We start from the raw sequence: 14,840 nt of genomic DNA, 5'->3' as shown, positions 1-14,840 counted from the left end.
ATCCCTCCAAAGGTCACCTCAATCCTTCCCTTTTTTCTGACCATAACACTTGGGTGTCATCCTTGACTTCTTTCATTTTTTTCATTTTCATTTCTTTTTCACTCTCTATTAGAAAATACTGATAGTTCAACATTCTATATAAAGTTGAATACTTATTTTTGTATATCTATATGAAAAAATATGTTTATAACAAAATGCCTCTTACCACCTCCCTGGTCCAATTTCATCATCATTTCTCACTTGGATTATTACAGTTGCCTCAGAGTCTACCACTTTTATCCATAATCCTTTAATGTCTATTTTCATAATATCACCCAGATGAATCTTTTCAAAACCTAAGTTGCATCACATTCTTTGTTGCTCAAAACTACCCTGTCACATTACTTGTTAATTCAAAATTTCCACTTTATCTGGAAGATTCTGTATCAGCAGGCCTCCTCTCTCATATACCCCTCCTTCCTTAATCCACTATAGGACACTGGGCTTCCTGCCAATCCTTCAACACTCCATGCATGCTCCTTCCTGTCTAGAATTCTCTCCTTCTAGGTATCCATGTCTCATTCCCTGACCTCCTTCAAGTCTTCTTATAGAAGTGAACTTCTCAGTAAGACCTACACTGACCTCCTTATATAAAACTGCAAACTCTTTCTGGTGGCCTCCTCCCTCCTCCATGTGCTACTTTTCTCCAAAGCCAGTGTGACAGGGTACAGTTAGTTATTCTGGGCTGTAGACAGTATGTATTGAGGCCTCAAAATATAAATTGTCATCCTGTAATGCAAATACCATTATTATTCCCAGTAAGTGGCTACACTGGTAAATCAATGAATTTATTCAAGTCACATAACTAATAGATGGCAGAGCTGGAATTGGAATCTTGGAGCTGGATTCTGAAACTCTTGACCACTATATACTGGTAAAATAAAGTATATTTTCTCCATATGATGGAATATTATTTGTGTACTAAGAAGAGTTAATTATATCCTTATGTATTTGAATGGAAAGTTTCCCATGAAATATTAAATTAGTTATGAAATATGCATGGTATTAACCTATATTGTAAATATATATAAATATGTTTATGTGGGCATGAAATATTCCAACAGTTAATAGGTTATGAATTTAACAGTAGCTAACTTCTGTGGTCTGTCTCCTTTTCTGTATCTTTAGTTTTTTTACAACACTAACTAAAAAAATTATCTATTAAAATTTTTGAACAGTGAAGTGACATGATAAGAACTCTGCTTCAGATAGATAAAGCCACATATATGCCAACAAGAACTTTATCATCTAAACCAGCTAACGAACTTGTGCTTATTTCCACTTTCTATTTTGTTGATTTAAGGCTTCAGGATCTTTATTGAAATAACCCCTAATGGGTCTACATAAGTCTATATAGTTCAGGCAAAGCAAAAATTTTAGTCTGATTTTTTTATCCAAATGGACACTCCCCATGTATTGCTCACAACCCAGAATGTTCATTAGATCAACTAGAGAACTTTTATGAACAGATGCTTGGACTGTATCCTGAAACTGGGCACCACTTATATTTTAAAATATTCATTAGATGTTTTATCAGGCTTGAGAACTGAAACCCTGAGCCTACATGAAGTCTTCAGGAAATTCAAATGGGAATGTACATGGCAAAGAAAGTCTGTGAATGTGTTTTCCAAGTTGTTTCTCAATGTGTCTTTGTTTCTAATAGATTGAGTTAAAGAATGAATGAATGACAAAACCCTACAATTTGTCATTACAGTTGACTCTTGAGCAACACAGGGGGGTCCCACTCCCTGAACAGTCAAAAATTCACCATATAGCTTTATAGTCACCCCTCTTTATTCACAGTTCCACATCCACCGGTTCAAACAACCACAGATCATGTGTACTGTTGTACACATTTATTGAAGGAAATCACCATGTACATATGGACCTAGCAGTTCAAACCCATACGATTCGAGGAACAACTGTACTTCAACGTGTTCACCAAGGTTCAGAGTCTGACCTGTAGGTCCTGAGCCAAAACCCAGAATCTCCATTTCACCCTTTTGCCTTGGGGGTGCAAAATCTTGATAATAGATGTGAAATGACCCTGGTAAACAAAACAAGAATGTTCATTAATTTACAGTGGGAAGTACACCTGCTACCTTGGATGGCTATTCCTGTTAGCCTGACCAAGTCATCCTCTTCCCAAAGAGAGGCCACACGGGAAGCCGAGGTACCACTAGACTACTTGGGGAGCACTGAGTTGGGGCAGGTGAGCAGATGCTGCTGGTATGGATTCCAAAGGCCTTCTCATCTTCATCTTCATGGTAGGACTTAACCACCCACGGCATGGAATTCTCCTGCCAGCCTGATGAAGCATTTTGTTTGCCTGTGTCATTCATCTCTCTTCATGCCCCATTTCTTATTAACCATCCTTATTGACATCCTTTTGGTTATGGGCATATGTAAGAATAAGACTACCCTTGATATCAATGAGGCTTCCTGGTGGCTCAGACAGTAAAGCGTCTGTCTGCAATGCTGAAGACCTGAGTTCAATCCCTGGGTCAGGAAGATCCCCTGGAGAAGAAAATGGCAACCCAACCCAGTACTCTTGCCTGGAAAATCCCATGGACAGAGGAGCCTGGTAGGCTACAGTCCATGGGGTCGCAAAGAGTCGGACATGACTGAGCGACTTTACTTTACTTTTTGATATCAATGGGAATTGCTATATCTGTCCTGTGATCCAGATATATAGTGTTTTATTTAATCTCTAAAAGTGAAAAATAATCCCTCTAAAATATCCATCCTATTTCTCTCATTTCCGAATTGTAGTTGAGGATGCAGAGGGTGAAGATACTCCCTCAATACACCATTTGTCACCAGTTGAGCCACCAAATTGCTTTTGCTTTTCACCCAAAGAGAATAGCTACAAACTGGTTAATGGGATCCTGTGGCTCTCAGGGCTGGAAGTGTCACCTAATCTATCACTTACCCTTTCAGCAAGATCTTCTCGCATTTAAAACAGCAAAGCAACAATAATAACTAGAGAAACCCTTAAGAGAATGTAGTTCTTAATTAATGTCTATTCAAATTTAAATCTTCATTAAATGGATAATTTCTAGAAAAATATGAATTGATAAAATGAACCCATGTGTGGGCACACTCACTTCACTGGGCATGCTTTTGATCCCAAACAGAGCTCCCCAAGGTCTATGGTGACAGTTTTCTGATCCACATGGTCGTTGACCACACAGGTGAGACTGGATTTGGGCTGGCTCAGGGGCAGACTCAGAGTTTGGTCCCAGGGTTCTTCTGCTCCAGCTCCCTGTGGGGCCCTTGATTATCCAAGACACCTTCAGGTATTTTGTGGCCCTGTGGCCCAGGGTGACCATTGCACCAGCCTGGGGTGATGGATTGTCACTCAGCCAGGATCTGGGAAAGGGGCAAGAGGGAACAAAAGCTTATTATTGTATTTGGAGAGACTGTTACTCACCCAATATCATGCCGTTCTGAGCAGTCAACTGGGAAGATAGGACATTTCACAGCTAAAGAAACTGAGGCCTAGAGATGTGAAATAGTTTTCAAAATTATATAATGAGAAAGCAGTAACAAATCTCAGTTTAGAGAAGGGCGGACAGCCAGTCTGTCAACTCTTATTCATCTGTGGTACTCCCCAACTATCACCACACACAGCTGAAATCACATCTGTTTGCCCTCCACATGTATTTTCAGAAACTTCATGGGACTTCCCTGGTGGTCTAGTTGCTTAGACTCTGTACTCCCAATGCAAGGGGTCCAGGTTTGACCCTGTTCAGGGAACTAGATCCTACATGCTGCAACTAAAGAGTTTGCATGCCACAACTAAAGAGCCCGCATGCTATAACCAGGAACTAGCATAGCCAAATAAGTAAATATTTTTTTAAAAAAACTAATAAAATAACATATGGGGAAATTTGTTGTTGTTCAGTCACCAAGTCATGTCTGACTCTTCATGACACCAGGGACAGACTGCAGCATGCCAGGTTTCCCTTGTCCCCCACCATCTCCTGAAGTTCACCCAAGTTCATGTCCATTGAATCAGTGATGCCATCCAACCAATGGAGAAAATACATTTATATTAACAAATAAAAGAACCTTCACAATCTCTCTAGCACTTGGACAGTGTAATGAAACTTCTTAGGCATATACTTTTTTCATTCATAGAATTTTTAAAGAAGGTTCTGAAAACTCATTTGAGATTATTTACCCTCTCTCACCCAAACTGAAGACTTAAGGTTAAGATTTGGAGATAAAGGGGAAGGGAATGGCTTTGGAGAGAGCTGTGCTGCATAAGGCCCTTCCAGTCTGAGGGGTGCCTGCCTCTCACCTCAACATGGTGACAGAGGCTTCAGTGAGACCATTCTGAGAGCTGGATGTGTGTTCCCTGCAGCTTGGGGATGTACTGACAAATGTCTGGTTTACACCTGAAAAAATGAAGGGATGAGATGCTGTAGAAGCAGCCTGCAGCATTCAGGTGTTGGCTTCTAATTGGGAAGAAACTGCAAACGCAATGATGAGCTAAATGAACATGCTTTTAATCGACTAGAAGTAGGGTCCTAAAAGAACTTTGACAAGAAGGGCATCTGGATAGGCAATAGGTTGCCAACAAAGAGAGCCTATGGAAACAGACCAGCCAACACAACAACCAAAGAGGAAGATATAGGTGGCTGTCCTGAGAGTGTCATCTATGACAGGGTAGGTGAGATCCCCAGCATGGAAGAGGAGAGGCATCCAAGGAACTTATGAAAATGCCCTGTAAGAGGAACAACCAGCAGCCTAAATGCTGTCACACCCAGAGAGCCCAAGTGCTTGTCCGCCACAATAGCAAGAGTCAACCACCATCCTCCTTACTGTTCCTCACTCCTTCCCTATGCCTGTGGAGTTGGGGAGAGAGCTCAGTTTATTTGGCTGTTCTCTCTGATCCTTGTGGGCTTTTGCCAGGGAACTTTGCCCTGGTCTGGGTCTCAGTCTACCTCTGCTGCATCTTCTGCGGATGGGGCTATTCCCGCTTGTCTGGGGCAAGCGTGGGTAACACTGGTCCCTGCCACAGTCTCCTCTGGAGTGAGGTCTGTATACTCTGACCTTTCTTATTCTGAACTCAGGCATTCTCTGGCCTATGGCCCCTCTCAGCACCTCATCTCCCTTATAGGAACCCATGAGAACATCTGAACCTCTCCAACATGGAACACAAGCTAAAGGGAACTTGTAGTGCTTCTAGAGAAGCCCTTTATTGTCCAAACACATGTGGCTCAATTTACTAAATATGACTCCCTAGGAGTAGGTACTATCCTACAAAAGAAGTGGGACCCATGCTGCTTCTGATTTGCATTCTTGCTCATCTTATCTGGAATTCCTATCACCTAGCTTACTCCTCACCCCTGCCACAGAGACCTTTTCTGTTGAGCCCCTAGGGAATGGCATACCACATTCCTTTTAATTTTTAATTACAGTCTCATCCTTAATGAGATATATGTATAAAACCACTCTGATGTCTTACCTGGCATCTTTTAAGTTTGTGACTTGCCAAATGAACTCTGTTTTCTTAGTCTACAGTCTGATTTTGGGGCACACAAGTCTCTTTTGTTCTATCAATAAAATATGGCTCTTGCCTATTTTGGAAGTCAAAGGAGGAACACAGATTTGCATCCTCAGTGGGGTGCTGGCCTCTGCCTGAAGCAATGGCTGTCTCAGCCCCCTGTTGGAGGGTGCAAGGAACAATGATTAAACTTTGTAATTCTCCAAAGAATAACATACATTAACTCAAGAGCTTCTTCTTAAAATCTAACTACACAGTCAAACTTGATTGAAAAGTGAAAGTAGCTCAGTTGTGGCCAACATTTTGTGACCCCATGAACTATATAGTCCATAGAATTCTCTAGGCCAGAAAACTGGAGAGGGTAGCCTTTCCCTTCTCCAGGGGATCTTCCCAACCCAGGGATTGAACCCAGGCCTCCTGCATTGCAGATAGATTCTTTACCAGCTAAACCACAAGGGAAGCCCCAGACTTGATTAAATGTAATTAAAATGTTTAAATTGAGGAGGAGCTAAATGACAGAGGAATAGGACCAGGAGACCACTTTCTCCCCTACAAATTCATCAAAAGAATATTTGAACGCTGAGCAAACTTCACAAAACAACTTCACAAAACAACAACAGGGCCCGCTCCATGCTAGAAGGAGACATCAGGTGCCCAGAAAAGCAGCCCATCATCTTCAAAAGGAGGTAGGACAAAATATAAAAGATAAAAAGAGAGACAAAAGAGCTAAGGATGGAGACCCATCCCAGGAAGGGAGTCATAATAGAGGAAGTTTCCAAACACCAGGAAACCCTCTCACTGACGGGTCTGGGGGAAGTTTTCGAATCTCGGAGGGCAACCTAACTGGGAGGAAAAATAAATAAAACCCACAGATTACATGCCTAAAAGCAACTCCCAGCAGAAAAGTACCCCAGACGCCCACATCCGCCACCAGCAAGTGGGGGCAGAACGGAGAGGAGCGGATGGCATTGCTTAGGGTAAGGACCGGGCCCAAATGCCATGAGGGCAATTGGAGGGAGCTAATGTGAGATAGCAACTTAAACTGTGGGATAACAAGAGAGAGAGAGAAAATTAACCGGCCTGAACACACTGCGGGGCCGTTCGCAGAACAAAGGAAGGACTGAGCAATTCCAGAGAAGAGCTAGCCAGCTGCGGACTGGCTCATCCCCCACTGGAGGCAGGAGGCAGGGGGGAGGGGAAAGGGGCAAACTCGGCCCCAGAGATGGCACCCCCTACCAAATGGCAAACAGGCTCCCAGTCTGTAACCAAAGACTTCCTGAGATTCTGGATGGTCGACATCGGCCAGGAGGGTCGCGGCTAGAAGCCAGCTCCTGAGAACAGACACAAGGCGCACACACCTGACTGGCGCATGCGGAAACTGAGGCTGGGACCGTGGAGGGGACAAGGCGCACTGCACCGGGGAAGAGTGTGCCCGTCAAGCTCCTGGCTGCCTGAGCTGCTTGAGCGGGGAAGGCACAAAACGCAGGCCCAACCGAGTCTGTGTCTTTGTGGAATACGTAAAAACTGGAACCGCAGTAATGCAGGGCCCGCTCCATATAGAGCAGCTGGGAGCCTGAGCAGTGTAGCGTGAAAGCACACACCCGTGAGCAGGTGCAAACCCAATGTGGCCGGAACACTGCGAGTGCTCCCCACACAGGCCAGTGACATTTGTCTGCAGCACCCCTCCCTCCCTGCAGCACGACTGAACAAGCGAACCTGACCACAGTGCAGTAAGATTAGATCTCAATTACAGGAAAAAAATTATTAAAAGTTCAAACATATGGAGGCTAAATAACACGCTTCTGAATAACCAACAAATCACAGAAGAAATCAAAATGTGCATAGAAACGAATGAAAATGAAAACACAACAACCCCAAACCTATGGGACACTGTAAAAGCAGTGCTAAGGGGAAGGTTCATAGCATTACAGGCTTACCTCAAGAAACAAGAAAAAAGTCAAATAAATAAAGTCAAATAAAAGTCAAATAAAGTCAAATAAAAAACCTAGCTCTACACCTAAAGCAACTAGAGAAGGAAGAAATGAAGAACCCCAGGGTTAGTAGAAGGAAAGAAATCTTAAAAATTGGGGCAGAAATAAATGCAAAAGAAACTAAAGAGACCATAGCAAAAATCAACAAATCTAAAAGCTGATTTTTTGAAAAAATAAACAAAATTGACAAACCATTAGCAAGACTCACTAAGAAACAAAGGGAGAAGAACCAAATTAACAAAATTAGAAATGAAAATGGAAAGATCACAACAGACAACACTGAAATACAAAGGATCATAAGAGACTACTACCAGCAGCTCTATGCCAATAAAATGGACAACTTGGAAGAAATGGACAAATTCTTAGAAAAGTATGACTTTCCAAAACTGAACCAGAAAGAAATAGAAGATCTTAGCAGGCCCATCACAAGCAAGGAAATTGAAACTGTAATCAGAAATCTTCCAGCAAACAAAAGCACAGGACCAGATGGCTTCACAGCTGAATTCTACCAAAAATTTAGAGAAGAGCTAACACCTATCTTACTCAAACTCTTCCAGAAAATTGCAGATGAAGGTAAACTTCCAAACTCATTGTATGAGGCCACCATCATCCTAATTCCAAAACCAGACAAAGATGTCACAAGAAAAGAAAACTACAGGCCAATATTACTGATGAACATAGATGCAGAAATCCTTAACAAAATTATAGCAAACAGAATCCAACAACATATTAAAAAAAATAATACATCATGACTAAGTGGGCTTTATCCCAGGGATGCAAGGATTCTTCAATATCCGCAAGTCAATCAATGTAATACACCACATTAACAAATTGAAAGATAAAAACCATATGATTATCTCAACAGATGCAGAAAAAGCCTTTGACAACATTCAACATCCATTTATGATAAAAACTCTCCAGAAAGTAGGAATAGAAGGAACATACCTCAACATAATAAAAGCTACATATGACAAGCCCACAGCAAGCATTACCCTCAATGGTGAAAATTGAAAGCATTTCCCCTAAAATCAGGTACAAGACAAGGGTGCCCACTCTCACCACTACTATGCAACATAGTTTTGTAAGTTTTGGCCACAGCAATCAGAGCAGAAAAAGAAGTAAAAGGAATCCAGATAGGAAAAGAAGAAGTGAAACTCTCGCTGTTTGCAGATGACATGATGCTCTACATAGAAAACCCTAAAGACTCTTCCAGAAAATTACTAGAGCTAATCAATGAATATAGTAAAGTTGCAGGATATAAAATTAACACACAGAAATCCCTTGCATTCCTATACACTAACAATGAGAAAACAGTAAGAGAAATTAAGGAAACAATATGATTCACCATTGCAACAAAAAGAATAAATACTTAGAAGTATATCTACTTCAATAAACAAAAGACCTATACATAGAAAACTATAAAACACTGATGAAAGAAATCAAAGAGGACACAAATAGATGGATACCGTGTTCATGGTTGGAAGAATCAATATTGCCAAAATGACTATATACCCAAAGCAATCTATAGATTCAATGCAATCCCTATCAAGCTACCAACAGTATTTTTCACAGAACTAGAACAAATAATTTCACAATTTGTATGGAAATACAAAAAAAACCTCTAATAGCCAAAGTAATCTTGAGAAAGAAGAATGGAACTGGAGGAATCAACCTGCCTGACTTCAGACTCTACTACAAAGCCACAGTCATCAAGACAATATGGTACTGGCATAAAGACAGAAATACAGATCAATGGAACAGAACAGAAAGCCCAGAGATAAATCCACGAACCTATGGACACCTTATCTTCGACAAAGGAGGCAAGAATATAATGGAAAAAAGACAACCTCTTTAACAAGTGGTGCTGGGAAAACTGGTCAACCACTTGTAAAAGAATGAAACTAGAACACCTTCTAACACCATACACAAAAATAAACTCAAAATGGATTAAAGATCTAAATGTAAGACCAGAAACTATAAAACTCCTAGAGGAGAACATAGGCAAAACACTCTCCGACATAAATCACAGCAGGATCCTCTATGACCCACTTCCCAGAATATTGGAAATAAAAGTAAAAATAAACAAATGGGGCCTAATTAAAATTAAAAGCTTTTGCACAACAGAAGAAACTATAAGCAAGATGAAAAGACAGCCTTCAGAATGGGAGAAAATAATAGCAAATGAAGCAACAGACAAAGGGTTAATCTCAAAAATATACAAGCAACTCCTGTAGCTCAATTTCAGAAAAATAAATGACCCAATCAAAAAAATGGGCCAAAGAACTAAACAGACATTTCTCCAAAGAAGACATACAGATGGCTAACAAACACATGAAAAGATGCTCATCATCACTCATTATCAGAGAAATGCAAATCAAAACCACAATGAGGTACCATTACACGCCAGTCAGGATGGCTGCTATCCAAAAGTCTACCAGTAATAAATGCTGGAGAGGGTGTGGAGAAAAGGGAATCCTCTTACACCGTTGGAAATGCAAACTAGTACAGCCGCTATGGAGTGGAGATTCCTTTAAAAACTGGAAATAGAACTGCCATGTGACCCAGCAATCCCACTCCTGGGCATATACACCAAGGAAACCAGATCTGAAAGAGACACGTGCACCCCAATGTTCATCGCAGCACTGTTTATAATAGCCAGGACATGGAAGCAACCTAGATGTCCATCAGCAGATGAATGGATAAGGAAACTGTGGTACATATGCACCATGGAATATTACTCAGCCATTAAAAAGAATTCATTTGAATCAGTTCTAATGATATGGATGAAATTGGAGCCCATTATACAGAGTGAAGTAAGCCAGAAAGATAAAGACCAACACAGTATATAACATATATATATGGAATTTAGAAAAATGGTAACGATAACCCTATATGCAAAAGAGAAAAAGAGACACAGATGTACAGAACAGACTTTTGGACTCTGAGGGAGAAGGTGAGGGTGGATTGTTTCAAGAGAACAGCATCGAAACATGTATATTATAAAGGGTGAAACAGATCCCCAGCCCAGGTTGGATGCATGAGACAAGTGCTCGTGCCTGGTGCACTGGGAAGACCCAGAAGGATCGGGTGGAAAGGGAGGTGGGAGGGGGGATCGGGATGGGGAATACATGTAACTCCATGGCTGATTCATGTCAATGTATGGCAAAAACCGCTACAATATTTTAAAGTAATTAGCCTCCAAGTAATAAAAATAAATGGAAAAAAAATGTTTAAATTATACTACTTAAGTTTGGGAACAAGGGAATTCAGTGTTGAAGAGCAGAGTGAAGTTTGAAATTCTTGTGTCCCAAGGGGTTATTAGAACCAGAAATATACCTTAGAGGCCAATGTTATACATATGTAAGTGGGGATATAATATTAGCGTGGCCATGAACTTATAGGGATTTTGTGAAAAGTTAGATGAGAGGTTGGGAGAATTACTGTGAGAGTGTCTGTCTTTTGTTCTGGAAGACCAGTATGCAGGCTGAAACTTGCCCTGTTCCATGAGAGTAATATGAGAATTTGGAAGGCCTGTACTATGCATGGGGATGGATGTTAATTCTTACAACCAGAGACAAGAAACTAACGTAAAAAATAGGCAAAATTTATAAAAACTCAAGCCATGGAAAATACGAAATTGATTTTTGGGGAGACTTTCTCATCAGGGTATATGTGTGGACTACCTATTTAAAGAGATTAAGAAAGGTATCAAGCCTGTAGTACAAAATAAACATTTTGAAGAGTTAACAGACATAAGGGAGGAAGAAGAAGTGGAAATATTGTGCAAAAAACAGAAAAAGACATCAGTAAAATTAATGTATTTAACAGATAATTAGAAAGTAAAATTGAGAAAACTCACTGATCAGTTGGCTATGTAGTTGAGGTAGAAAAAGATGTCAAGGGTGATAGTAAGGATGCATCATTTGCTAGGGTAGGAGACACTCAAGGAAAATCAGGCTTAGGTGCTCAATTTTTTTTTATTTTTTTTTCCATTTATTTTTATTAGTTGGAGACTAATTACTTTATAATATTGTAGTGGTTTTTGCCATACATTGAGATGAATCAGCCATGGATTTACATGTGTTCCCCATCCCGATACCCCCTCCCACCTCCCTCTCCATCCCAATTTTGAACTGACTGAGTGTGAGATGACTTTGAGACATACAAAGGGAGCTGTCAGTACAGTTGGGCTTAAAAATTTAGATCTGAAAGGTCTCTAAACCTAAGGCTCAAAAAACATTGGGTTACCATACCCTAGAGAATCACATTCACACTGATTGGTAGAGATCTTGTATGGAGCTATGTCATTATAAAGCTGAAATACCTGAAATTTTATGTAGGAAAAAGATACAAAGAAGTTCAGAAGAGGGAGAGGTCACTTCTGGCTGTGCAATCAGCAAAGACTTCATGAGGTAGGTGTCTTGTGGCCTGCTTCCTCAGGTTGAAGAATTTTAGTCCCTTCAGAACCTCTTGATATGACCTGAAGGGGTCACCTTCAAGACCTAAATCAGTGGGGTCAGCATAGCGCCCTTTTCTACCTGGACTATCCAGGTCAGCCTCATCCCAAATTCAAGGCTCTTCCTTAATGTCTGTTCTTGTCCACATCCCACATCCTCCCGCTGCTTGTCTAGCCCAGGAGGCAGTTTTATCTGTGCTTTCATCATACTCCCCACAGAGCATGCCCTCAATACGAGGTGAACAGCCTGACATAGGTCCTTGAGGGACAGACTGAGAAGAGATGGATGAGATTTGCTGCATGGGAAGGGCCCTTCCAAACTAGTCATGACACAACTGGACCAACTGGTCTCGGGACACAGTGCTTACATATCAGTAACAGGAGGGGACAGAAGTCCACACTAAGCCTCTCTGAGCTTCAACTCCCTCTATTATGTATCCACGAGATTCTGAGTATATTAGGATCTCTAATGTCTTGAGGAAAAGAAATCCAAGTCAGCCTGTCCCAGTTCCATGTGTTGACATTCCAGGTGAGGCATTCTGTCTGCTGAGGGACTCCTTCTAGTGTGCAGAAACCAGAGGAAGGTGCAAGTTCTGTTGCAGCCATGAGTGACTCTGAGTCATGAGAAGTGGTTGCAGCCACGAGTGACTGAGTCATGAGAAGTGGCTGCCCTTCTCAAGGCACTTGTGTGCCCTCCTCCTCGTACAAATCGGACCAGGGCCCTACAAGTGAAAGCTCTTCCTGCCCCCACTGCTCCCCAGCCCTTGTCCCAACATGGCAGATGTGAGAAAGCAACAGGCTTGCAGCAGAGGAGGTTCCGGCTGTGGTAGGCAGTGTCACAGCAACCCCAGTCAGTGGCTGCAGAGTCATGTGGGTTAGAAGTCTAGGTCTCACTGTTGAGGACAGGAGTAGGAAGGTGAAGCGGCAAAGGTGGTCTGAATTTCTTTTTCTCATGATTTTCTCACAGTCTCTGGGGGAGGAGAGGGTGACGAGGCAGTCCCTAAATGCCGAGGATGAGGCGTACGGGTGGAAGCAGAGGCTCCTGGGCAGCTGCTCCAGAGCGTGTCTCTACAGTGGGGGAAAAACCAATCCCTTGGACACACTCACTGGCAACTCCCTGAGAAGTCATTCCTATAGCCATTCCCAGACGTCTGAGAAGTCCATACATGGTCACTTTCCAGGGTGTGGCACAACCAGGAGGCTAAGCAGGCCCACTCGTACGTCTGCCACTGTAGACCCTGGTTTTGTCCCACCTCTCAGCAACTGACTTTTGCCTTTTTTCAAGCAGGGGAAAAGCACCTTTCTGATTAATCTAAGTCCTGAAGGACCCTGTTGATGCTGCATTTACATGACTGAGGAAGGGTACTTACATGACTTCTAGCTGGAAATTTTCTGTCAGAGCCCACACTGAGGAACAGCCAGAGCCTTCTTTGGGTTAAGAAAAGACAGGGGGTTTTAAGCTTCCATGTGATAAAGAGTATGATTCCATTTTTTATGTTTGACTCCTCACTCCAGCTTTACTGAGGTATAATTGATATGAGAAACTATATGAAATTAATAAATACAAATAGGTGAGCTTGAACACATGTATACACTTTTATTATCTTCACCACAGTCCAGGTAATAAACATTTTCATCACTTCCCCAAGTTTTCTTGTGTCCTTTTAGGTTGTACGTATATGTATGTATGTGCATAATAATGTTTAACATGAGATATTTACCCTCTTAACAAAATTTAATTTATTGTTAATTATAGGTACTCCATTTTACAACAGGTCTCTGGAACATATTCATCTTGTAACAGCTCTAACTATGTGAAAGTAAAAGTGGTACTTGCTCAGTTGTGTCTGACTGTTTGTGGACTGTAGCCCACTAGGCTCCTTTGTCCATGGAATTCTTCAGGCAAGAATATTGGAGTGGGGGTGTTCATTGGAAGGCCTGATGCTGAAGCTGAAACTCCAATACTTTGGCCACCTTATGTGAAGAGTTGACTCATTGGAAAAGACCCTGATGCCGGGAGGGATTGGGGGCAGGAGGAGAAGGGGACGACAGAGGATGAGCTGGCTGGATGGCATCACTGACTTGATGGACATGAGTTTGAGTAAACTCCGGGAGCTGGTGATGGACAGGGAGGCCTGGCATGCTGCGATTCATGGGGTCGCAAAGAGTCGGACACAACTGATCTACTGAACTGAACTGAACTGAACTGAACTGAGCCATTCCCTTCTCCAGGGGATCTTCCCAACCCAGAGACTGAACCTGAGTCTCCTGTATTGCAGGTGGATTCTTTACTGTCTGAAGCCACCAGGGAAGCCCAGAACATGCAGTATTTGTCATTCTGTGCCTGGCTTATTTCACTGAGCACAATGCCTTATAGGTGCATCCATGTTATTCCAAATAGTAGGATTTCATCCTTTTTTAAGGCTTAATAACACTCCAGCCTCAAAAATAAGTATTCACATTTCCTTTATTTATTTACGTGTTGATGGATATTTGAGTTGTCTCCATATTTTGGTTACTGTGAATAATGCTGCAACAATTATGGGAGTTCAGATATCTCTTTGAGATCCTGATTCCAATGCTTTTAGATATATGCCCAGAAGGGAGAATACTAACTCATTTGACACACTCACTCAGGACCTACAGATCCTCACAAAGGAGCTCACAAAGAGTTGGACCATTGCTCCACATACATTGTAAGACCCTTCCACTTTGGTTAAGTTTCTCAAAATTATTTAGGAAGTCAAGGGTTGCTCCACCTCTGACACAATCAAGGAACAATTGACCCTTTCAGCACTCATGATGTTAACAAAAGCCCAACACCTTTTAGGCATTTTTG

At 41.7% G+C, this 14,840-nt stretch overlaps 1 long non-coding RNA gene across 1 annotated transcript; it reads left to right on the top strand.

Moving 5' to 3' along the window:
* The first annotated feature begins 2,057 nt into the window (after window positions 1-2,057).
* On the top strand, window positions 2,058-13,915 carry LOC122431640. The gene is made up of 3 exons (XR_006266586.1): window positions 2,058-2,251; window positions 11,886-11,957; window positions 13,758-13,915. It is a non-coding gene; the product is annotated as an uncharacterized LOC122431640 (long non-coding RNA).
* The last annotated feature ends 925 nt before the right edge of the window (window positions 13,916-14,840 follow it).

This window comes from Cervus canadensis, chromosome 2 (assembly GCF_019320065.1).
Source record: "Cervus canadensis isolate Bull #8, Minnesota chromosome 2, ASM1932006v1, whole genome shotgun sequence".
Lineage (NCBI taxonomy): Eukaryota > Metazoa > Chordata > Mammalia > Artiodactyla > Cervidae > Cervus > Cervus canadensis.
The sequence above is the reverse complement of the archived record's forward strand: the minus strand, read 5'-3'. Positions and strand labels throughout refer to the sequence as shown.